The 26,905-nt window shown below is 41.1% G+C and overlaps 1 long non-coding RNA gene and 2 pseudogenes across 4 annotated transcripts in view; 1 reads left to right on the forward strand and 2 right to left on the reverse strand.

Annotated features, from left to right (window-relative positions):
• LOC139359890 (uncharacterized) overlaps window positions 1-26,507 on the forward strand; it is a 52,016-nt gene extending 25,509 nt beyond the window's left edge. For 3 of the 4 annotated variants that reach the window (XR_011616515.1, XR_011616514.1, XR_011616513.1), the window contains 2 exons: window positions 23,581-25,933; window positions 26,033-26,507. This is a non-coding gene — a long non-coding RNA (uncharacterized lncRNA). The remainder of the gene's footprint in view (window positions 1-23,580; window positions 25,934-26,032) is intronic. The other variant, XR_011616516.1, reaches the window with a different exon arrangement.
• LOC112428307 (U6 spliceosomal RNA) lies at window positions 19,811-19,909 on the reverse strand (annotated as a pseudogene).
• Window positions 25,770-25,869, reverse strand: LOC112428311 (U6 spliceosomal RNA; annotated as a pseudogene).
• Window positions 26,508-26,905: the final 398 nt, after the last annotated feature.

Genomic DNA, 26,905 nt, shown 5'->3' on the forward strand with positions numbered 1-26,905 from the left:
CAAGCACTCTTCAGTCAGCTTGTGGTGAATGCTCTCTGGCCTGGGACTCACCCTTCAGGGCAGTGGGCCTCTCTCTGGCCCAGTTAAGGTCCAGAAATGTCATCCAAGAACCAAGTACTGGAATCAGGGACTCCAAGAAACTGCTTGGTGCTCCACCCCACTGTGGCTGAGCTGGTACCTAAAGTGCAAGACAAAGTCCCCTTTACTTTTTCCTCTGCTTTTCTCAAGCAGAACTATTGTCCCATAGCCACCATGGGAATGTGCTGAGTCTCACTTAAAGCCAGCAAGTTTCAAAGTCTTACCCAAGGCTCTTGATATAGTATGTGAGTATCACTGCTGGTTATTCAAGGCCCAAGGGCTCTTCAGTTAGCAGGTGATGAATGCTGTCATGACTAGGTCCTTCTGTTCAAGACAGTGGCTTCCCTTCTAGCCCAGGGTATATCTAGAAATATCATCTGGAAGCTAGGCCCTGGAATGGGGGCCTCATGACTCTGGTGCCCTATCCTCTTGTGGCTGAGCTGGTATCCAAGATAGATGCAAGACAAAATCCTCCCCGCTCTTCCCTCTCCTCTCCTCAGGCAGAAGGGAGGATCTCTTTTGGAGAGCTATATAGCCTGGGGCTAGGGGAAAGGTGGTGCCAGCACCCCCTTAGCCACCCCAGCTGGTGTGTCAATAGGTTGTGTGCCCCCGTCCTCCACCCAGTCTACTGGCTCTGGGTCAAGTTTAGCACTAGGACTCACCTAAAAGTTGCAGTCCTTGTGGCCTAGACTGCCTTTCAACTTTATTTAGAGCTCTTGACTACTTTAGCCCACAGTGGTGAGGTCTGTAGGACCTCAAGTTCTGACCACTGGGATCAGCTATTCCCCTCTGGCTAGGGCTGGTTTAAATGCTCCCTCCATGGGTGGGCATCAGCTGAGTTTGGTGTGGCTTTCCTTTCTGCCATAGCAGGACAGCACTGAGTTTAATGCCTCACAATTGCTGTGTTGTCCCTCCCCCAGCCCATAGTAACACTGTCCACACCACATCGCTGCTACTACCAGGGGTTAAGCAGAGGTCGTGTCAGAGATTTAAGACTGCTTTTTTCTACCTCTTCAGTGCCTCATTCAGTGATACAAAATTAAAATCAGGTACCATGAGTCCTCATCTGATTTTGGTTCTATGAAGGTTATTTTGTTTTCATTTTTGTTTTTGTTTGTTTATTTGTTTTGTATATAGGTAGTTGTTAAATTGATGTCCTTGCGGGAAGGACAATCAGTGGAGCCTTCTATTTCACCATCTTGCTCCATCTCTGCCTCTGTTAGCACTTTGAATATATCATCCCATTCTCTCCTGGCCTATAAAGTTTCTGCTGAGAAATCAACTGTTAGTGTGATAGGAATTTCCTTTATATGTGATGTGATGCTTTTCTCTTGCTGTTTTTTGAAATCTCTTTTTGTCTTTGACTTTTGACAGTTTGACAATACTATGTCTTGGAGAAACCCTTTTTGGGTTGAATCTATTTGGTGATCTTCAAATTTCCTGTATCTAGATGTCTATATGTCTTGCAAGACTTGGGAAGTTTTCAGCTTTTATTTAGTTAAATAGGCTTTCTATGACTTTGCCTATCTTTTCTTCTTGTGGAATTCCTAAAAATTAAATATTTGGTCACATTATGGTGTGCCATATGTCACGTAGGCTTTTTTCATTGTATTTTATTCTCTTATTTATTTCTTTCTTTTTATCTGGTTGCGTTATTTCAAAAGGCCTTTCTTTGAGATCAGAAATTCTTATGTTTGATCTTGTCTATTGTTGAAGTTTTTCAATTGTATTTTTATATTATTCAATAAATTCTTCAGTCCAGTATTTCTTTTTTTAATTACATATATCTCTTTTTTGAATTTCTAATTCAGATCATAAATTGTTTTTCTGATTTCTTTGCATTGTTTATCTGTGTTCTCTCATATCTCACTGAGTTTCTTTAATATCATTATCTTGAATTCTTTTTCAGGCACTTCATAAACTTCCTTTTTTGAGGGATCCATTACTGTAGACTTATTGCTTTCCTTTGCAGTGGTCATGTTGTCTTGCCTGTTCATGTTTCTTATATCCTTATGTTGATGTCTATGCATCTGGTGTAATAGCTGTTTCATCTGATTTTATGAGTTTTCTCTCACAGGAAGAATTTTTCCTATAGATTTAACTATAGTGTTGGTTGGGTAGAGTGCTTTGGCTGTGATTCTGGGTGGACACAGTGGTGTAGTTTCCATGTGATTTTGTAAACTATAATCAGCATCAGTGGTGTCTGTGAGTTCTTCAGTGGCTTAGACCATGGTTGTTAGTAGAGGCTGTGGTGAGGCTTTGCTGGGAATAGAAACAGCCAGCAGGCCATTTCTCAGGTGCCGGTGGTGGTGGTGGTGGGTAAGGGTGGGCCTGTCCTCAGGCCCCTAGATGACATGTGCAGACACCAGTGGAGTGGGAAGGGTGGGTTGATCCACAAGCTCCCAGACAACATGTGTGGATGCCAGTGACAGGTAGAACATACCTGTCTTCAGGTTCCCTGATGTGTGCATATGCCGGTAGTGGTGGGTGGAGCAGATCTATCCCCAGACCTCAGACAATGCACACTAGTACCAGCAGCAACAGGTGGGGTGGGCTTCTCCTCAGGACCCTGGATGCTGCACATGGGCACCAGCAGTGGCAGGTGGCAGGGGTCAATTCCCAGGCTCCAGACGACATGCATGGGTGCTGGTGGCAGGAGGGGCATGCTGTTTTTAGGTCTCCTCAGTGATGCACTGGGGCACCGGTAGCATCCAATGGACAATGTGCACAGGCACCCAGTGGTGAGCAGGTGGAGTGGATTCCACATACACGTTTTTTTTGTTTTGTTTTTTGGGGGTTTTTTTTGTTTTTGAAATGGAGTCTTCTTGTGCTGCCCAGGCTGGAGTGCAGTGGCAAAATCTCGGCTCACTGCAACCTCCGCCTCCCAGGTTCAAGCAATTCTTCTGCCTCAGCTTCCCGAGTAGCTGGTATACAGGCACAAACCACCACACTTGGCTAATTTTTTATGTTTTTGGTAGAGACAGGGTTTCACCATGTTGACCAGACTGGTCTTGCAACTCCTGACCTCAAGTGATCTGCCTGCCTCAGCCTCCCTAAGTGCTGGGATTATAGGCATAAGCCACCATGCTCGGCCCACATATACTTTTTGGAAAACAAAAATGGAATTTTGATATACATCTTTGTCTTCAACTTGTGTTTCTGTTGTTGGTTTTTGTTTTGTTTTGTTTTGTTTTGTTTTTTGAGATGGAGTCTCCCTCTGTTGTCCAGGCTGGAGTGTAGTAGTGCAATCTTGGCTCACTGCAACCTCTGCCTCCTGGGTTCAAGCAATTCTCCTGCCTCAGCCTCCTGAGTGTCTGGGACTACAGGTGCGCACCACCACAGCTGGCTAGTTTTTTTGTATTTTTAGTAGAGATGGGGTTTCACCATATTGGCCAGGCTGGTCTCAAACTCCTGACCTCATGATCCGCCCACCTCAGCCTCCCAAAGTGCTGGAATTACAGGCATGAGCCACCACACCCGGCCAACTTGTTTTTTTACTTAAGAGTATACCAATCACTTTAGCTTTTCAGGCCAGTGTATACAAATTTACCTTGTTCTTTAAATTAATGCACAACTGGGGAAAAGGATTTGGGGAGGCAGTGTCTAGGATTAAGAATAGGACCTCTTTTGATTTTTTCCAGATATATAAGTGAAAATTGAAAGTATTTTAAGTTACCTTTGGTCACTGGGGTATAGTTCTTTGAATGCCACATCAAGCTCAGATGGGCATTGGGCACTGTAAGATTTATTCAGATTACATTAGAAAGATCCCTAAGGCAGAAGGGTGGAGGATAGATTCATGGAAATGAGACAGATGGTGAATTCAATTAAGAGACTCTTTATGGAGATAGCTCAATATTTCAAGTCAAACATGATCAATACTCAGAAGGGAGATTATAGAGTTCCCAGATGTTTAGGAATTAGAAGCAACAAGACATGGTGACTGGTTGGATGTGGAGGACAAAGTAAAAAACACCTAAAGGGACTTTTAGGTTTTGTTGTGGGTAATAGGGAGATGGAACCATTCATGGACACAAGAATAAAGGAAGGTAATAAATTCACTTCTGGAACTTGGTAGAGTTTAAGTGGCCCTGGCCATCCACACAGGGGTGATTGGAATGTTGGTGTGAATTCAGGAGGCATCGACCTGGGAGTCACCACCACATAGGTCATATTGGAAGCCATGACAGCTGATGAGATCATCTAGGGATGTGTGTGTAGACTAGAAAGAGAAAGGGGAGTAAGGATACTATATCCTCATCAAAAGAGGAGAAAAAATGTGACCAGCAAGAGAGACCAAAAACTAGCAAAAGGTAAGAGAAGTACTAAGGTCAAATGCCATAGTGGAATGCAAGAGCAGAGAAAATATCAGGGAGAATAGAGGGCCAAATAGCATCAAATTCTGCAGAAAAGCAAGTCAAGTAATATCTGAAAAGGGTGTAGGAGGTTGTGGGTAAGTTCAGTGATATAGAGGGAGCAGAAGCCAGAGTACAGGCTCAGAGGATGGAGAAGTAAGTGTGGAGCAAGAGGTGGACACAGCAAGGGCACACTACATGTTTGAGAAATTGAATTCAAGATGTAAAAGGAGAGGAGTTAAGCAATGGTTAAGGTCACACAGGGTCATAGGGATAATTTTGAACTCATACCGTAGTTTTATATAGAGATGAAAAAAACCCAGAGCTCAGAGAGTCCTCTTTAGCTTTATAAAATCAAACTTGTCAAGTTAATGGAGCTTATTTAAGTGAGTCAGACCCCATTAGAGCATATGTCACTTGACTGTTATAGGTACGCAACCATGACTCAGAAATGCTGACACAAAGCCATGTGGTACAATATATTACTAAGCAGTGCTTATGCATTGTCACACAGTGATTAGAAAGATTGCATTTTGGTATATGGCTGGCAGAACAGCTCAGAACTATGTAAGTTACATATCTCTTTGTGGAAATTTTGGGAACTTGTATTTGATTACAAAATGCCCTGAGATTATAAATCCAATCAGTAGATACAGAAAACTTACAGCATAGCTTTCTTCATATCAAGGCCTCTGTAAGAAAAATGTGTTAATTTAATTCCATAGAACTTTTTTTACTGGTTCAAGTGATTCATTCTTCTAAGCAGATGCCAGTGTGATGTAGTGATTAAGAGCACAAGCAATGAAATTCAACAGACTTGTGTTTTGAATCCAAGGTCAACCACTTATGAGCTGTGAGATCTTGGGTAATGTCTTAGTATATTTTGTGCTGCTATAACAGAGTTTTAACAGACTGGGTAATTTATGAAGAACAGAAATTTATTTTCTCACAGTTCTGGAGGCTGGGAAGTCCAAGATCAAGGTGCTGGCATCCGGTGAGGGCCTTCTTGCTGTGTATCCCATGGCAGAAGGTGGAATGGCAAAAGAGCACCCAGGCACAGAGGAAGAGAGCTGAGCTTGCTTTTATAACAAACCCACTCTCCTGGGTTAATCCATAGATGAGGGCAGAGCCTTCATGACCTAATCTCCTCTTAAAGTTTCTACCTCTTAACACTGTTGCACTGAGGATTAAGCTTCCAAGGCATGAACTTTGTAGAACACTTTCAAATCATAGCAGGTAAATTCCTAATTTGTAAAATGAGGAAAATAATAGTACCCACCACAGAGAGTTGTTATGTAGGTGAAAATGAGGTCATGCATATGCAGTGCTTCGCACAGTATATGACACCTAGTAGAGGCTCAGTGAGCATGAGATGAAATTCAATTCACTGGGGCCAACAGCCAGACCCCGCTAGGAAGGGAACCCCAGGCACAAAGGGCTAAAGGCAATAATAACTGTGGCTGAGCTTGGAGAGGAGAGGATGTGGGTGAAAACTGGCAGAAAATGAGATAGGCAGAGTGGTAACAAGGTATGTGGATCTTCTGTTGGGGAAAAAAATTGTATAGCAAAGCTCCAAATAGTATTATTATTTTATATATGCATATATATATTCATATATGTATATTCTATATCTACAAGTACATATACACTACGTGTTACCATCAGAGTCTTTTCTATGGTTTGCTAAACCTATGACAGGGATATTTCCTGAGCCACTGTATCTTTTTTTTTTTTTGGAGACAGGGTCTCACCCTGTCACCCAGGCTGAAGTGCAGTCCCACAATCTCAGCTCACTGCAGCCTCCTCCTCCTGAGTTCAAACGATTCTCCTGCCTCAGCCCCCTAAGTAGCTGGATTACAGGCACCCACCACCACGCCTGGTTAATTTTTGTATTTTTAGTAGAGATGGGGTTTCGCCATGTTGGCCAGGCTGGTCTAAAACTCCTGACCGCAGATGATCTGCCCCCCTAGGCCTCCCAAAGTGCTGGGATTACAGGTGTGAGCCACCACACCAACCTGTTTCTCCACCCCAGTGTCCATGCCAGCTGCAATTGTACTTTGCGTCAACCAGTATTCAAGGGAGGACTCTGATTGGTTCAGTTCATCTTTTCAAGCCAAGCCCATGAGTTGTGCTCTGCTTGGAACAGGGGTTTGCCCATCCAATCAGCTGTATCCAGGGCTAGAGGGAAAGTGGAATCCCATGCTTCAGAACCTGCCCTTTCGTGTAACAGGAGCTGAGACCATGAAATCTGCCACAGATGAGACCACACTGAGTAAGCAGCATCCTGAGTTATATCTATCTGTTGGAGGGACGGAGGAGAAAAGGCAGGCAGGTGTAAGATATGAGTGGCCAACTGTCCCAGTTTGCCTGGGACTAGGTTTAAATTTTTAATAGTAGTGAAATGTACATGTCAAAACATTTACCGTTCTAATGACTTTCAAGCATGCTGGTCTGTGGTGTCATTGTGCAAACATCATCACCATCAATCTCTAGACCTTTTCATCTTTCCAAACTAAAACTGCACACATTATACACTAATTCCCCATTTTCCTTCTCCCTAGCCCCTGGCAACCATCTCCTGTCTGCCTCTATGAATCTGACTACTCTAAGTACCTCCTATAGGTGGAATCATACAGCATTTGTCCTTTTGTGACTGGCTTATTTCATGTAGCATAATGTCCTTGGAGTTCCTCTATGTTGTAGCATGTGTCAGAATTTCTTTCCTTTTGCAAGCTGAATAATATTCCACGTCTTGTTAACTTATTTATTCATCAATAGACCCTTGAGTTAGTTCTGCCTTTTAGACTGTTATGGGTGGGACAGGCTCAGTTTTAACACTAAAAGTCTTGTGTCCCAAGAAATTTCTCAGTCCTGGGCAAACTGGGACAACTGGTCATCCCAGACATAGACCCAGCTAGCATACCCAAAACCAGGACACCAGCACAAGCAGCCAAGGGCATCACCACCAGGGAAACTCCGCCTGCACAGGGCATGATTTTGGTGTCCCAGGAAAGGTGACTCTTCCCACACAGCCTTGGAGAACTAAGCAGGCTAAAGAGAGGTGGTTATCAGAGATCCTTAATGGAGCAGTCAATTCTCAGTGAGAGAATTCATTGTCCAAATGGGACACTGAACATAATAACCTCACACACACACACATCCTCACAGTCCACAGCATTCGGTTTTGCCTAAGCCTGGCCTTATTCTTAAATACCAAAGTGCATCAATGATTTAACTCCTACGAAGCTGAGAGGGTTTTCCCTTCACAAGAAACCTTATAAAAATCATGCATTTCTCAGTAAATAGATCTGTTTCTTCCCTCATGTATTTTATTTTTATTTTTATTTTTTTGAGACAGAGTCTTGCTCTGTCACCCAGGCTGGAGTGCAGTGGCACAAACTCGGCTCACTGCAAGCTCCGCCTCCCAGGTTCATGCCATTCTCCTGCCTCAGCCTCCCGAGTAGCTGGGACTACAGATGCCCGCCACCATGCCCGGCTAATGTTTTTGTATTTTTAGTGGAGACGGGGTTTCACCGTGTTAGCCAGGATGGTCTCGATCTGCTGACCTCGTGATCCGCCTGCCTCAGCCTCCCAAAGTGCTAGGATTACAGGAGTGAGCCACCACGCCTGGTCTGTTTTTTGTTTTTTTGAGACAAGGTCTCACTCTGTGGCCCAGGCTGGAGTGCAATGGCGTGATCACAGATCACTGCAGCCTCAACTTCCCAGGCTCAAGCAATCCTGCCATCTTAGCCTCCTGAGTTCTTTGTACTACAGGTATACACCACACACCCACCTAATTTTTTTTTTTTTTTAATAGAGATGGGGTTTCACCATGTTGCCCAGGCTGATCTCGAATTTCTGGGCTCAAGTTATTCACCCACCTCCCCCTCCCAAAGTGCTGGGATTATAGGCATGAGCCACCGTGCCCAGTCCTCCTGTTTTTTGTTCACTATTTCTTAAATGTGCTAGCTGCCAAATGTACCACTTTTCTATATATTTTTTTCACACTGCGTTGCTTGCAAGAAAACAGAATGCTCAGTTTCTGGCGTTAAACACTTGTTTTTTTTTTTGTTTTTTTTTTTTGTTTTTTGTATTAGCTTCAGTACAATTGACAAGGCGTCTGTTTTTCATGGTCTGTAACAAGGTTTGTTGTGTGCTAAGAATGAGAACAGTAGGTTTTGGGGAGGTGTAATGTTCTATTTGCATTGCTTTCCCAACTGCTAGTGCTGACAGATTTGAGCATCTTTCAGGTCTGAAATATTTTAAATCTTTCATGGCATTGGAGATGGGTGGAGGGAAAAAGTGTCTTTTTTCTAAAATACATGCTTAATCTGTTTAGCATGGAATCAAACCATACTTTTTGTACTTTAAGTCTCACATTTTAGATTTCAACTGCATTATATTGTCTTGTGTTTATGGATAGTGTGGGATGCAGGACTTTTTAAAGAGCATTTTTATAGACTCTTTAGTTACTTTTCCTATTTTCATTAAGTAAAAACCCTTATCTCCTAAAAAGAGATTTCACCAACAAATATTAGGTGAACAGGATACGCTGTAAATAAGTTGAAAAAACTCAGTGATAGTGATGTGATATTGATCATCATAAATAAAGTAAACAGGCAACCGGGCCTGTTTCTCAGGATCAGACAGCTATAAGTAGCTTCACTTCAAGGGATCAGAATTGTCAGGGAGCATTACTGGTTCCTGCTGAAGAGTGAGTCTACTTTACCTACGGCTCACCCTCCAGCTCAACACATCAATGCATAAGAACCCCTACATGGCTGGGACTGATTAATGATTTTAAAATTTAAATTATGTGTAATTACATTTCAGGAGATAAAAGCTCCCCTGGGGCTCAACCCTGGTGATTTATAGTGGAGTCACAGAGCCATCTATACATCCAGCAGCAGAATGTTGGGGAACAGTGCTTTGTCACTTCATGGGGTGCAGTGACACCCCTTCCCACCCCAAATTTATTAATCAGGAGATTTAGGTGGCCTTCTGAGGTGGGTGCATATTGCTGGCACTAGCCTGGGTTCTGTTCCCTCTCCTACCAGTAAAAGCCCAGATGTCCCCCAGTGAAAGGGGCGTAGGATCATTGTGGTACATAAACTGATGGTTTATAAGCTCTCATCTTTGCATTCACTACAAAAAAATTATTTAAATTTCATATTTGCTTTAAAATTTCTTCGAGTTTTAAATGTAAAAACAATACATGCACAGGTTTTAAATGTTAAACCCTGCAAAAAAATATACAGTGGAAAGTAAGTCTCCCTCCTCCCTTGACCTTCAGGTTCTTAGTTCTCCTCCCTAGAGGAACCACTGTTACCATTTTTATTAATATATTTCTAGAAATATTCTATGCTAATACAAGTATAGTTATAAATATATGGCCCCCATTTTTATAGAAGTGGTAGTATGCTACACACATTGTTCTGTACCTTGATTTTTTAAATTAAACTTTTAAAGGTATTGTTGGTTCATATGCAAATATAAGAAATACAGACATTCCTAGACTTAGGACAGGGTTACGTCGCAGTAGATCCATCATAAGCTGAAAATATGGTAAGTCAGAAATGCATTTAATACACCTAACCTACTAAGCATCATAGCTTAGCCTAGCCTACCTTAAACATGCTCAGAACACTTACATTGGCCTTCATTTGGGCAAAATCATCTGGCAACACAAGACCCTGTAGAGTATTGGTTGTTTACCCTCATGGTGGCACAGCTGACTGGAAGCTGCGGCTCACTCCCCCTTGCCCAGCATCAAAAGAGAGTATCATACTGCATATCACTAGCCCGAGAAAGGGTCAAGATTCAAAATTTGAAGTATGGTTTCTACTAAATAGGTATCACTTTCACAGCATGGTAAAGTTGGAAAAATAGTTAAGTCAAACCATCATAACTCAGGGAATCGATGTAATATAGGGAGACCAGGGCACTCTTCATCCAGTTTCCCCCAATGGTAACATCTTGCAAAACTGTTGTACAGTATCACAACCAGGATATTGACGTTGATATAATCCATTGACCTTATTCAGATTTTGCCACTTTTACTAGTACTCTTTTATATATGTACCTATCTTTATACAATTTTATAATATGTATAGGCTCAGGATCCACCACCACAGTCAAAGTTCAGAACAGTTCCATCCTAATAGGGATCTCTTATGTTTCCCTTTTATAACCATACCCAGCTTTTCCCTGTCCCTTCTGCCATCCTGAATCCCCTGGAAACCACTAATCTCTCCATTTCCAAAATGTTGTCTTTTCAGAAATGTTATATAAATGAAAATATGCAGTATATTATCTTTTAGTATTGACTTTTTTTTCTCCCAACACAATTTCCTGGAGATTCATCCAAGTTATTGCATAATAAATGCACAGCTATTAGTCATGCAATAGCTTATTGCTTTTTATTGATGAATAGTATTCCATGATATGAATGTATTACAGTTTGTTTTGCCGTCAACCTGTTGAAGGACATCTAGGTTGTTTCCAGATTTGGATTATTATGAATAAAGTTGCTAGGAGCATTCGTGTACAAGTTTTTGCGTGAACATAAGTTCTCATTTCTCTGGGATTAATGCCCAAGAGTACAATGGCTAGGTCATATGGTAATTGCACATTTAATTTTGTAAGAAATTACCAATCTGTTTTCCAGAGTGATTGTACCATTTTATGTTCCTATCAGCAATCCAGTTTCTTTGCATCCTCACCAGCATTTGGTGTTGTCACTATTTCTCCTACAAATAGGAACAGTTTCATTTCTTCTCAAACTGTATGCCTTCTGTTTCTTTTTCTTACTTGTCACAGTGCTTTTTCTCAATTAATATATTACTTGGGGATCAGATCAGACCAGCAACTTAGATCAACCTCATGTTTTTAATGGATTTGTAGTATTCCATAGTAAAATCACCAAAATTTATTTTGCTAGTGTCCTATTGATAGGCCTTTAGTTGATTTCAATCTTTTGCTATTAGGAACAGTGCTCCAATGAATATCCTTACACATGTCTTTTCACACATGTGCAGGGTGTTACAGAAAAAATATATAGAAATAAAATTGCTTCATCAAAGAGTATATTCACTTAACATTTTGACAGTGCTAAATTGCCCTCCAAAGAGTTAGACCCAATTTATAGTCCTATCCAATATATTGTCCTCTCAAACTAAATTTAAAGATCATTGCCAACCTGAAAAGTGAAAAAATGACATATTCTGGTTATAGTTGCTAAATTTTGAGGTAAGCTTAAACTTTGCTTGAAATAAAACCAAATTTATAAAACTAAAAAGTGGCTTTGTAAAAATAGAGAAGTACTATATTATCTTTTTATGTATCAAAGTTAGATAATATTACTATTTTTTATTCAACCAAATTCTTCAGGCTGTGTTTTTAAAACAAGATTGGGCTCATTTCACATTTCTTTTAAGTATCTAGGGGGCGCTGTAGCTGAGGCCTTTTAGCAAACAGTCCCCAAACTCTAGTACTGCTCCTGTCTTCAAGGAACTTGCAGTGTAGCAACAGAGTCGAAATAACTTCACTGTATTGCAGTAAGTACTAGGATAACTGTTTAGAGTAGATGCTGTATCTACAGTACAGAGAGAAAAGGAATTTAGCTGAAGCTGGAGGTTAGAGAATGCTTTGAGGAGGAGAGAACATCTGAGCTGAAGAGTGAAGGCACTCCAGGCAGAGGGAACAGCATGAATGAACTTCAGGAGTGAGAATGACAGAAATTCAGCATTTCCAGAGGGGCAGGGAGAATATTAGGCCAAAACTGCAGGCAGGAGCCCAGTTAGAAGCAAAGATCTAGCTCTCTCCTGCAGGCTGCAGCGACCATTGATGGTTTTAAGGAGAAAATAGTCAGGTTTGCATTTTAATTGCTTGCTGTTTGTGTGTTGTGCAGACCTGGATATATAGGCATTCAGATAACTATACCTTTTTGGTGTGCCTGAAATAGTTCGTAATAATAAAAACTGAATGTTCTTATACATAAAAACTTTTCCTAATCAAGTCATTGCCATTTGTATTCATTTCCTGTTATTGCAATAACAAATTATCACACACTTAGTGGTTTACAACTGTATAAATTTATTATCTTACAGTTCTAGGGGGCAGAAGTCTGAGATGGGTCTCACTGGGCTAAAATCACAATGTTAGCAGAACTGCGCTATTCTGGATAATCCATTTCCTTACTTTTCCACCTTCTAGAGGCCACCTGCATTCCTTGGGTCATGGCCCTTCCTCTATCTTCAAAGTCAGCAGTGTAGCATCTCCAGACCCCTGACTTCTGCTCTTGCCTCCCTCTTTCACTTAGAAGAATCAATGTGAGTCCATTGGGCTGACCCCAATGACCCAGCATAATCTCTTCATCTCAGACTCGACTGATTAGCAACCTTAATTCCATCTGTAACCTTAATTGTCCTTTGACAGGTAACATAATAGATTCCCAGGTTCCAGGGACTATGACTTGGACATCTTTGGGGAGAACTATTATTTTGCCTGTCACCTCATTTATTCAACATTTTTAAAAAATTGAATGGTGGCGAAAAGATGCATAACATAAAATTTACCATTTTAACCATTTTAAGAGTAGAGTTCAGTGGCACTACGTACATTCACATTGTTGTACAACCATCACCAGCATCCATCTCCAGGACAGGACTTTCTAATCTTCCCAGGCTGAAACTCTGTACTCCTTAGAAAATAATTCCCCATTCTCCCCTCCACCTCCCATTCCCTAGCCACCATCATTCCACATTCTATCTCTGAATTTGACTACTCTAGATGACTCATTCAACACCTATTGAATAACTACTATGGGCTAAGCACCCTGCCACAAACTGGAGAATCAAAGATGAAAAAAGACATAGTTGGCCAGGTGTGGTGGCTCATGCCTGTAATCCCAGCACTTTGGGAGGCCGAGGCGGGCGGATCACAAGGTCAGAAGATCGAGACCATCCTGGCTAACACGGTGAAATCCCGTCTCTACTAAAAATACAAAAAATTAGCCGGGCATGGTGGTGGGCATCTGTAGTCCCAGCTACTTGGGAGGCTGAGGCAGGAGAATGGCATGAACCTGGGAGGCGGAGCTTGCAGTGAGCCAAGATTGCGCCACTGCACTCCAGTCTGGGCGACAGAGCGAGACTCCGTCTCAGAAAAAAAAAAAAAAGAAAAAAGACATGGTTCCCAGTCTCAAAAGATTTCATCAAGACTCGGGGGAAATGGCTGGGTGAGGTCACTCACGCCTGTAATCCCAGCACTTTGGCAGGCAAAGGCAGGCTGATTACTTGAGGTGAGGAATTCAAGACCAGCCTGGCCAATATGATGAAACCCCGTCTCTACTAAAAATACAAAAATTAGCCAGGCATGGTGATACACGCTTGTAATCCCACCTATTCAGGAGGTTGAGGCAGGATAATTGCTTGAACCTGGGAGGCAGAGGTTGCAGTGAGCCTAGATTGCACCACTGAACTCTAGCATGGGTGAAAAAACGAGACTCTGTCTCAAAAACAAAACAAAACAAAACAAAATTTAAAAAAAAGAAAAAGAAAAAGCAACATCAAGGATATGCATGCACAGAGGAAAGGCCATGTGTGAGGACACAGCGAGAGGGCAGCCATATTGCCATCCCCATCAAGTTACCAATGACTTGCTTCACAGAATTGGAAAAAACTACTTTCAAGTTCATATGGAACCAAAAAAGAGCCTGCATTACCAAGACAATCCTAAGCCAAAAGAACAAAGTTTGAGGCATCATGCTACCTGACTTCAAACTATACTACAAGGCTACAGTAACCAAAACAGCATGGTACTGGTACCAAAACAGAGATATAGATCAACAGAACAGAACAGAGCTCTCAGAAATAATACCACACGTCTCTAGCCATCTGATCTTTGACAAATCTGACAAAAACAAGAAATGGGGAAAAGATTCCCTGTTTAATAAATGGTGCTGGGAAAACTTGCTAGCCATATATAGAAAGCTGAAACTGGATCCCTTCCTTACACCTTATACAAAAATTAATTCGAGATGGATTAAAGACTTAAATATTAGACCTAAAACCTTAAAAACCCTGGAAGAAAACCTAGGCAATACTATTCAGGACATAGGCATGGGTAAGGACTTCATGTCTAAAACACCAAAAGCAATGGCAATAGAAGTCAAAATTGACAAATGGGATCTAATTAAACTAAAGAGCCTCTGCACAGCAAAAGAAACTACCATCAGAGTGAGCAGGCAACCTACAGAATAGGAGAAAATTTTTGCAATCTACTCATCTGACAAAGGGCTAATATCCAGAATCTACAAAGAACACCAACTTATAAGAAAAAACACAACCCCATCAAAAAGTAGGCAAAGGATATGAATGGATACTTCTCAAAAGAAGACATTTATGCAGCCAACAGACACATGAAAAAATGCTTGTCATCGCTGGCCATCAGCGAAATGCAAATCAAAACCACAATGAGATACCATCTCACACCAGTTTGAATGGTGATCATTAAAAAGTCAGGAAACAACAGGTGCTGGAGAGGATGTGGAGAAATAGGAACACTTTTACACTGTTGATAGGACATTCAGCCCCACCATTCAGCCATTGTGGAAGACAGTGTGGTGATTCCTAGATTCCTAGGATCTAGAACTAGAAATACCATTTGACCCAACCATCCCATTACCAGGTATATACCCAAAGGATTATAAATCATGCTGCTATAAAGACACATGCACACGTATGTTTAATGTGGAACTATTCACAATAGCAAAGACTTGGAACTAACCCAAATGTCCATCAATGATAGACTAGATTAAGAAAATATGGCACATATACACCATGGAATACTATGCAGCCATAAAAAAGGATGAGTTCATGTCCTTTGTAGGGACATGGGCAAAGCTGGAAACCATCATTCTCAGCAAACTATCGCAAGAACAAAAAACCAAACACTGCATGTTCTCACTCATAGGTGGGAATTGAACAATGAGAACACTAGGATGCAGGAAGGGGAACATCACGCACTGGGGCCTGTCATGAGGTGGGGGGAGGGGGGAGGGATAGCATTTGGAGATATACCTAATGTAAATGATGAGTTAATGGGTGTAGCACACCAACATGGCACATGTATACATGTGTAACAAAGCTGCACGTTGTGCACATGTACCCCAGAACTTAAAGTATAAAAAAAAAAGACTTGGGGGGAAATACATAGACTAAAATGCAGTTCCATCCTTTACCTACAGATCTCAGTCCCAGCTTCTTGCAAGTATGCACGGTCCTGCACAGCCAGGTCTTGAGTCCATCTTTCCAGCTGTGTGGACCTTGTGTTGTGTCTAGTACAGTTTCAGGTCCTGAGAATAGAAATATAAATGAACTGTGGTTTTGGTTTCATTATTTGCAGCCTGCATCATCCTTTCTTGGATTCACTTTAATTATGCTTTTTGATAAAATATTCTCTTGAGTAATTATTCCTAGAAAATCTATGGATCACAAAATTTATGAGTGCTGGCCTATTTAAACATTTCCATATTTTGACCTCACACTTGATTGCTATTTTTACCGGTTATAGAATTCTAAGTTCAAAATAATTTTCCCCCAGAACTTTGAATATGTTGCACTGTCTTCTAATATTCTGAGTTTCTGATAAGAAATCTGATATCAGTGGCAGGTGTGGTAGCTCACTCCTGTAATCCCAGCACCTTGGGAGGCCCAAGCGGTTGGATCTTGAGCTCAGGAATTCGAGACCAGTCTAGGCAACATAGTAAGACCTTGTCTCTATGAAAAATACAAAAAATTAGCTGGGTGTGGTGGCACACACCTTTGATCCCAGCTAATTAGGAGGCTGAGGTGGAAGGACTGCTTAAGAGCCCAGGAAGTAGAGGTTGCAGTGAGCCGAGGTCACACCACTGCACTTCAATCTGAGTGACACAGAGTGAGACCTTGTCTCAAAAACAAACAAACAAACAAACAAAACTGCTATCAATTCAATTCTTAAGAGTTCTTTTGTCAGTAACCTGTTCATCCTCTCTGAAATGTTTAGGGTTGGAAATGTTTAGGGTTTTCTTTTTATCCTTTAATTTATAAATTGCAAGCATAATGTGTCTGGGTGTAGATATTCTTTTCATTTATTCTGCATAGATCTGAGTAAGCCCTTTTAATCCAAGAATTTATTTCTTCAGTCTGGAGAAATTTTTTTGTATTATTTCTTTCATTACTTTTTTTCTCTCCATTCTCTCCGGTCTCTCCTAGCCTATTAACTGAACATTGATATTTCTGGATCCATTTAACAAGTCTCAACTTTTCTGTCATAGGCTCTATCATTCTTTACTTTTGTAAGACACTGTGGGAAAATCCCTCAACTTGATCTTTTAGCTCATTTTCAATTGAGTCTATTCTGCTATGTGCCCTACCTATTAAGTTGTGGAGGGTTTATTTTATGGTAATGATAATATTTTTTAATTTCCAAAAACAGAGTGGTTTATTTATTAGCAGTTTCTTCTTTCTGATAATATTAATTATAATTATTTTAAAGTCTTTTGATTGCTGTATGAATTCTGTGTTTTGGGTACTCATTTTTCTGTTTGTTGAGTTTGATGTTTTGTGTGTGTATTGTGTTTCCCAAACTGCTGATGATTCTTAAGTATCTATTAATACTTATAATTGGAAGTTGTAATTGAATATCTGTCTATATCAGTCCATCTATCATTTATCTGTTTTTTAGTTCAAAAGTAAATCTTGGGTCTCCTAATGACAGACTACAAAGTTAGGAAAGGATAATATGTTTGCCTTCTGAGTGAGAGGAACTCTCAGGGTCATTGTAACTTACCTGAAATACCTCCCTCCTTTTTGGTCCCAGTTTCAGAAGTCCTGTTTCAGAGAGCTCTACTCAAGGCTTTATCCTGGTGGTGGGGGTGGGGAAGGTAATGCCAGCTTCTGAGTCAGCATATGTGGGAAAAGATCTTTTTCTTTTATTTTTCTTAACTTTGTATTAAAATGTAGCATATATCAGAAAGTTGCTCAAAGTTAACACATCCTTATAACGAGCACCAAGATCAAGAAACAGAACAACTAGGGGCCTTGCATCCCCTTCCAGTCACTGTACCTCCAAGGGTAATCATTGTCCTAACATCTATTACGGTAGATTTATTAAATATTATTTGATTAAAATATTATCTCTATTAAAAGATTATCAATGGATTCATACTCTTTCATATCTGACTTCTTTCACATAGCATGTTTGTGAGATTAATCCACCTTGTTCTGTGTAGTTGTGGTTTCTTCATGCTTGTTGATGTATAGCATTCCATTTTATGAACAAACATTTATCTATTCCTTTTCCTGTTGATGTACATTTGGGTAGTTTGCAGCTTGAGGCTATTGTTAGTAGTACTTACTCATATGTTTTGATGAACATATGTATGGACTTCTTTTGGAACAGGAATTGTTGGGTCATAGGGTAGCTACATGTTGGCTTTAGAAGATAGGGCCAACAGTTTTCTACAGTGATTGGACCATTTTACACTTCTGCGAGGGTGTTCCACTTGATTCACAGCCTTGCCAACGCTTTTCTGTCCTTTTCATTTTAGCCATTCTGGTGGGTGGTATTGCATTTGGGTTTTAATTTAAATTTTCTTCATGACTAATGAAGTTGGAGACATTTTTATGAGTTAAATTTTCTATGCTCTTTTTTTCTCAGCTTTTTATTATGAAAATCTTAAAACACAGAAAAGTTGAAAGGCTGGCATAATGAACATGCATATACTTAGTACCTAGATTTAAACAATTGTTAGCCTTTTGCTATATTTGCTTCGTGTGTGTGTATATGCATATATATACACATACACATAATTGTTTTGCTGATCCATTGTAGAGGAAGTTGCAATCATAATGACACTTGACTCATAATTACACCAGTATCTCCTAGAAATAGATATTTTTCTACATAACCATAAAACCATGATCATATATAACACAATTAACAATAATTTCCTAAAAATACTGTGTAATGGTCTGTGTGCAAGTCTCCCCAGTTGTCCTTAAAGTACCCGTAATCTACTTTTTTGAACCAGAAGCCAATCAAGGCCAAATCCTTGCATTTTGATTGTTATAGCACTTTAAACAGATCCCTCATCTTCCCCACCTCTCACCCACGACATTGATTTTTTTGGAGAGCCAAATTCTGTTCCAGTTATCTATATAAAAATTTTTTAAAAACCCCAAAACCTTAGCGGCTTAAAACAATTATTTTATTATATTTTATAATTTTGTCAATCATAATCAGGCAGGGCTCAGTCAAGTGATTCTTCTTTTTCACATGCCATTGACAAGGTCACTTGGTGGTATCCACTTGTTATATGGACTGGTCTGGAGGTTCCAAGATGGCTTCTGCATACTCATGTCCAAGACCTTGGTTGGGATGGCAGGAAGGCTGTGATCAGCTGGGACTGCCAACCGGAGCATGTCCATGTAGCCTCTCTGGCTAGCATGGACTCAAAATGGTCAGTTTCCTTACATCTTGACTCCTGGCTCTGAGGACGAGTGTTTTGGAGATCAGAACAGGAGCCACACTACCTTTTATGACCCAGTAGCAGGAGTCACACAGCGTCACTTCCATCAGGCTCTGTTGTTTGAAGCAGTCACAAAGCCCATCCAGATGCAAAGAATTTGCAGCTACGTTTTTAAAGCTGCAATGATCTGTTCTTCAGTCACAAATAATGTGCCCTTTTCTCACATGCAAAACACACACCCTTTTCCAAGATTCCTCCAGACTTTCATTCCATTAGGGCACCTGGCTCGGACTGTTTGAGATCCGCTCTTCTTTATCGTGGGCTCCCCGTGAAGCTGCTGTAGAAGTCTTAGAAGTATTATTGTCTAGCTGACATGGGCTAAGAGGCATGCCCTTTGGATTCTTCAGGAATTTGGGGTATAACTAAGAGGAGACACAAAAAGCACCATTTTAAGTCTTTCTGAGGCCATTAACAGGATCTTACAGTTATGCACTGCATTTCCTGAGACTGTTTTCCTAGTATTACTCTTGTAGAATGTTCCCCATTCTGATTTTGTCTGCTTGTTTTCTCTTGGTGTCATTTAACCTTTTCCAAATCCCCTTCCCTCAACTCCGTATTTCCTGCAAAATTGGGTCTAGAGGCTTGATTTGATTAAGGTTGAATATTTTGGCAATAATACTTTGTAGGTGATTTTGAATACATTATACTATACTGCATGATATCTATAGGTATATCATGTCAGGTTGTCCTATTGTTAGTATGTTAGGTTCCATCACTTGCATATGGTGGTGATCCCCAGGCCTCTCCATTGTAAAAATGTACATTTTCTTCCTTGTAATTTTCATGGAATTTGTGGGGTGATACTAGGAAAAATATGAAATGCTGCAAAAATTCATGTCATCCTTGTGCGGGGACCATGTTAATCATCTTGACATACTTCCAATTTTAGTCTGTGCTATGGAAGCACGTCCTGCCCTGGCTCTCACGAATTTGTAACTGTAATTGGTTCTTTGCCTGATGCATGTGGCAAGTCAATATGCTAAGGCAGCAGAGAAAGAGGTTTAATCATAAGGCCGCCAAATAATAAGACAGGAGAAAATCCCAAATCTGTCTCCCTGAGGAGTCTGGGGCTAGGGATGTTAAGGGTTTTGGAATGGGCCAAAGTGTGAAGACGGTTGATTGGTCAACAAGTCCAGGGTGACGTCATGGGATAGGGAGATAAAGAAACTACATCTGTACATTGATTTGGTTCCTCTGTGGGATCTTTAAAATGGTTGACATCAGCTACTCCGCTAGAATTAAGGATTGGCTTAAGCCGTTCTTACACAAAACCATTATGATTCTAACATCAGAAATCCCATCTATAGAAACAATGGGGATACAAATGGTCAATATCTAGTGCTACATGAATTTTGGTTACAAGGAAGTGGGTCAAATTGCAGTCTGACTACTGCTTAATTATAACTATATTTCTGCCCAGAATTCTTGTTAACCCTGCGAGGACAGCTTCAAATACAGCTCTTCCATCTCTTGTGCCAGCACCTGCTCCTGCTCCAGATATCTGTTGACTTAGGCTTAGAATATCCCTAAATTGCTCTCACTTCCTTGGTGGTCATTTTTGCTACCTTTGGTTAAGCCGTGTTCGTCTTTTCTCCAGATTTGTTGTCATTCAGATTTCACCTGCTTTCTATCCTCCAGAAATTCCTGTATTCTTCTGGTCTTCTGGTGGCCCTCTTTATTGTGTTCATGTGTTTTTATGGGTTTCATGTGTACGTAGGAAATACAGAGAGACAGAATGTGTTGTGTAAGGAGATTTGAGGCAGGAAGTAGGGAGGTAGTGTGTGTGCTGTGTTCAGTCAGACATCTCTGGACAACCTTTGCTCTTGGGAAACTATATCCCAGGGCAGAAATGAGGAAGTGTCATATGTATCAAATCATTACATTGTATCTCCTAAATATATATCATTATTATTTGTCAATTAAAAATTTTAAAAAGGGCCAGGTGCGGTGGCTCATGCCTGTAATCCCAGCACTTTGGGAGGCCATGGTGGGTGGATCATTTGAGGTCAGGAGTTCAAGACCAGCCCGGCCAACATGGTGAAACCCTGTCTCTACTAAAAATACAAAAAAAAAAAAAATTAGCTGGATGTGGTGACATGCACCTGTAGTCCCAGCTACTTGGGAGGCTGAGGCAGGAGAATTGCTTGAACCTGGGAGGCGGAGATTGCAGTGAGCAGAGATTGCACCACTGCACTCCAGCCTTGGTGATGGAGTGAGACTCCGTCTAAAAAAAAAAATGTAATTTAATTTAATTTAAATTAAATTAAAAAATAAATATCAGAGGATAAAGATAGAAACCAGGTTATTGTGGATTGTATTACGTTTTCCCCAAATTCATAGTTTGAAGCCCTAATTCCCAATGACTATATTTGGAGACAGCATCCTTAAAAAGGTAATTAAGGTTAAATGACATCATAAGGGTGGAGCCCTAATCCAATGTGACTGGTGTCTTATAAGAAGAGAAAGAGACACCATGAATGAGTGTGCACAGAGGAAAGGCCATGTGAGGACAGAGCTAGAAGTGGCCATCTGCAAGCCAAGGTGAGAGGCCTCACCAGAAATTAACCCTGTGGACACTTTGATATTGGGCTTCCAGCCTCCAGAACTGTGAGAAAACTAATTTCTGTTATTAAACCACTCAATCTGTGATACGTTGTTGTGACTCTAGCAGACTAATACACATAACATGAAAGACATGACCTCCAGGAAGTGACTTATCCAGGCTTTAGAATTTATTCTGTAACCAGTGGGAAGCCATTTGGGTCATAAGCAGGGGAGTAATGGGATCAGAACTTGGGAGCAGGAAGATCACTATTGGAGTAGTCCAAAGGAACTCCAGAGTAAGGAGACAGTAGAGGCAAGGACACCAACTAGGAGGCATTTTAAGCGTATGGGTGAGAAATGATGATGGCTTGAACAAAGGCAGCTGGGTCAATAATATAATAACAAGAAGGTAAAGTCAGCAGAATTTGTTGACTGGTTGGATGTGGGGAGGTAAGAAAGTAAGAAATACCAAATTCTTCCCAGGCTCCTGAATTGCATCTAGTAATTGAAATGAACATTTATTTGTTCATTGCAGGTAGTAACTGCAATGAACATTTATTTGTTTTCTACCCAGCTTCCTTCTTCCTAAGAGCTTCCAGATTGTCACTCAACACGATCTCCCAATCTCTCTTGTTGTACAGCCCATGTGCTTTGGAGAAACTGAACTCTATCTTGGCTTTAGAGGTGGGCCTGGACTGACTTACATTAATTAGCACATTCCATGGCTCTCACTGTAGTTTTTGGTTCAAGAGTGACAGTGTGATCTAAACCTGCCAATCAGTGAATGCCAGAACTCTTGATTGGAATACCGGGACTGAAGTGCCCTTTCCCACTTGACAAGAACAGGGAGGTGGATAGACCTGACTTATTTGGAAACCATCTTGTGACTCCAGGCCCCAGGAAAATGGGCCATAGACTAGAGCTGACCGTAGCAGACCAAAGCAAGAATAGATCCCCAGTGGTATCCTTGGGCTATTGGATCAACCAACCATGAAGTCCTTGACTCTCGTGTTATAAAGCCTAGAAACCCCTTTATTCTTTAAGCCAGTTCAAATTGGATTTTTATGTTACTTGCCATATAAAGATACAGGTTAATTGCCGCTTTAGTACAGTAGGCAGCGCATCAGTCTCATGAAGACACAGGTCGTTGGGTAGATGGTGGTGCCATTCACCAGGAAATGCAAAGCAAAAAGAGGGACTGGTTTGAAAGGAGAGATGCTTTGTCCTGAACTTGCACAACCCCACATCTTTGCTTGATGTTGATCCCTGGGCCTGTGGGATTGAAAACACAGAAAAAGAAAACTTGGATTAACAAGTTACCTCTATAATAATGATGCAATGTGTTTACATATGTTGGCTTTAGTAGCCACAGCCAACAGTTTTCCACAGTGGCTGGACCATTTTACACTTCTGTGAGGAGGTTCCACTTGATTCACAGCCTTGCCAACGCTTTTCCGTCCTTTTCATTTTAGCCATTCTGGTGGGTGGTATTGCATTTGGGTTTTAATTTACATTGTCTTCATGACTACTGAAATTGGAAACATTTTTATAAGTTAATTTTCTCTGATCTTTTTTTCTCAGCTTTTTATTATGAAAATCTTCACCCACAGAAAAGTTGAAAGGCTGGCATAATGAATATGCATATACTTAGTACCTAGATTCAGACAGTTGTTAGCTTTTTGCTATATTTGCTTCGTGTATGTGTATGTGTATATAATTGTTTTGCTGATCTATTGTAAAGTAAGTTGCAATCGTAATGACACTTGACCTATATACCAGTATCTCCTACAAATAGACATTTTTCTATATAATGAAAAAACTGTGATCATATCTAACACGATGATATGGTTTGGCTCTATGTCCCCACCCAAATTTCATCGTGAATTGTAATCCCCACATGTTGAAGGAGGGAGGTGATTGGATCATGGAGTGGTTTCCCCATGCTGTTCTCATGATAGTGAGTGAGTTCTCACAAGATTTGATGGTTTGAAAAGTGGCAGTTTTTTCTTCTCTCTTCTCCCTCCTGCCGCCTAGTTAAGAAGGTGACTGCTTCCCCTTCTGCCATGATTGTAAGTTTCCTGAGGCCTCCTCAGCCATGCAGAACTGTGAGTCAATTAAATCTCTTTCCTTTATAAATTATCCAGTATCAGGGAAGTTCTTAATGGCAGTGCAAAAACAGACTAATACGCAATTAACAATTTCCTAAAAATATTGTGTAATGGTCTGTGTGCAAGTCTCCTCCGTTGTCCGCAAAGTACCCGTAATCTACTTTTTTGAACTAGAAGCCAATCAAGGCCAAATCCTTGCATTTGATTGTTATAGCACTTTAAACAGACACCCCCACCCCATTTTCCCCATCCCTCATCCATGACATTGAGTTTTTGGAGAGCCAAATTCTGTTCTAGAAGTCTATATAAAGATTTTTTGTTTTTTGTTTTTTTGAGATGGAGTCTCGCTCTGTCACCCAGGTTGGAGTGCAGTGGTGCAATCTCGGCTCACTGCAAGCTCTGCCTCCTGGGTTCACGCCATTCTCCTGCCTCAGCCTCCCAAGTAGCTGGGACTACAGGCACCCGCCACCACGCCCAGCTAATGTTTTATATGTTTAGTAGAGACGGGGTTTCACCATGTTAGCCAGGATGGTCTCAATCTCCTGACTTCATGATCCGTCCACCTCGGCCTCCCAAAGTGCTGGGATTACAGGCGTGAGCCACCATGCCCAGCCAAGTCTATATAAAGATTTAAGAAAAAAAACACTCCAAAACTTCACTGGCCTCAAACGATTATTTTATTGTATTTTACAATTTTGTCAATTGTGAATTCAGGCAGAGCCCAGTCAAGCAATTCCTCTTTTTCGCATGACATTGACAAGGTCACTTGGTGGTATCCACTTGTCATATGGATATGGTCTGGAGACTCCAAGATGGCTTCTGCACACTCATGTCTGAGACCTTGGTTGGGATGGCAGGAAGGCTGTGATTAGCTGAGACTGCCCACCAGAGCATGTCCATGTTGCCTCCCTGACTAGCATGGACTCAGAGGGGTCAGTTTCCTTACATCCTGACTCCTGGCTCTGAGGAGGAGTGTTTTGGGGAAGAGGACAGGAGCCGCATTACCTTTTATGATCCAGTATCGGGAGTCACACAATGTCACTTCCATCAGGCTCTGCTGTGGCTCCCATTATGCTCTGTGACAAAGCCCACTCAGATTCAGAGAATTTGCAGCTATATTTTTGATTTTGGGGTTTTTTGTTGTTGTTTTTCTGTCACCCAGGCTGGAACACAATGGCATAATCACAGCTCACTGCAACCTCAACCTTCTGGGGTCAGGCGATCCTCCCACCTCAGCCTCCCAAGTAGCTGGGACTACAGGCACACACACCACCATGCCCGGCTAATTTTTGGATTTTTTGTAGAGGCAGGATCTCACCATGTTGCCCAGGCTGGTCTCGAACTCCAGGGCTCAAGCAATCCTCCCACCTCTGCCTCACAAAGTGCTAGGATTATTAGGCATGAGCCACCATATCCAGCCTGTTTTTAAAACTGCCATGGTCTGCCCTCTGGCCACAAATAATTTGCTTCTCTCTCACATGCAAAACAGGCACCGCTTTCCAAGACTCCGCCAAAGTCTCATCCCAATGTGACATCAGGCCAGGCTCTTTGAGGTCTGCCCTTCTTGGGCTCCCTGTGAATCTGCTGTGCAACTACACCCTCAGGAGTCCTCGAAGCATTGCTGTCTAGCTGAGAGGTGCTAGGAGGCATGCCCTTTAGATTCTTAGCTCTTTGTGTAACTAAGAGAGCACAAAGCACCATCCTACATCTTTCTGAGGTCATTAACAAGGGTCTTAGAGACATATTCCCTGAGATAATATTTTACAAGCATTGTCCTTATAAAAATACTCCACAATCTGATTTTGTCTGCTTGTTTCCTCTTGGTGACATTGAACTTCTCAAATCCCCCTCCCTTACCTTCATATTCCATGTAAAATTAGGTTTTGATGCTTAATTGGATTCAGGTTAAATATTTAGGCACAAATAATTCATAGGTGATTCAGTATACATACTGCATGATATCTATAGGTACATCATGTCAGGTCATCCTGTATTAACAGGTTAGGTCTCATCATTTTCATAGAGTGGTGACCCCAGATCTCTCCATTGTAAAAATGTACATTTTCATCTTTGTGATCTTTGTGATTTGCATGAGATTTGTGGGGTGGTACTACGAAAAATGCAAAATGCCTCACAATTCATGTCATTCTAGTACAGGGGCTGTTCTAATCATCATGGTATCCTTCCCATTTTAGTTTGTACCACGGAATCAAGTCCTGACCTGACTCTTGTGAATACAGCTCTTCCATCTCTTGTGCCAGCACCTGCTCCTGCTCCAGGTATCTGTTGACTAAGCCGGGAATATCCCTAAACTAGCTCCCACTTCCTTGGTAGTCATTTGCCTACCTTTGGTTAAGCTGTGTTCGTCTTTGCTCCAGGTTTGCTGTCAGTCGGATCCTGTCTGCTTTCTATCCTCCAGGAATTCCTGTATCCTTCCGGTCTTCTGGTGGCCCTCTTTATTGTGTTCCTGTTTTTGTGGGTTTCATATGTACATATCAAATGCCCACTGAGAGACAGAATGTACTGCGTAAGGAGATTTGAGGCAGGAAGTAGGGAGATAGTGTGTGGGCTTGTGTTCAGTCAGATGTCTCTAGCCAACCTTTACTCTTGGGAAACTATATCTCAGGGCAATGATGAAGGAATATCACATGTATCAAGTCATCACATTGTACTATACATATATATGTATATGTATATATGTGTGTGTGTATATATCATTATTATTTATCAATTAAAAATTCAAAAATAAACTTTAAAAAAGTTTCAGAACATGAAGATAGAGACCAGATTGTTATGGACTGTGTTTTGTGTCCCCTCAACACTTGCAGTTTGAAGCCCTAACCTTTAATGTGACTAAATTTGGAGACAGAGTGCTTCAAAATGGTAATTAAGGTTAAATGAGATCCTAAGGGTGGAGCTCCAATCCAGTATGACTGGTGTCTTATAAGAGAAAGACTCCAAGGATGCATGCACACAGAGGAATAGCCATGTGAGCACATAGCGAGATGACAGCCATCTGCATGCAAGGAGAGAGGCCTCGGAGAAACCAGCCCTGCCTGATGAAGTTGAATTAACAGGTACCTCTCTTATAATGATGCAATAGCTTCTTCTTTGCAAGTTAAGAGGGACACACACACACACGCACATACACGCACATGCAATATCTCTCAATATATAAGACGGGTTAACAATTTCTGTTAGTGCTGCTGAAGACTGTGGGAAGAATCTAAAATTGGTGCTACCCACACACA

This window comes from Macaca nemestrina, chromosome 18 (assembly GCF_043159975.1).
Source record: "Macaca nemestrina isolate mMacNem1 chromosome 18, mMacNem.hap1, whole genome shotgun sequence".
NCBI classification, from domain to species: domain Eukaryota; kingdom Metazoa; phylum Chordata; class Mammalia; order Primates; family Cercopithecidae; genus Macaca; species Macaca nemestrina.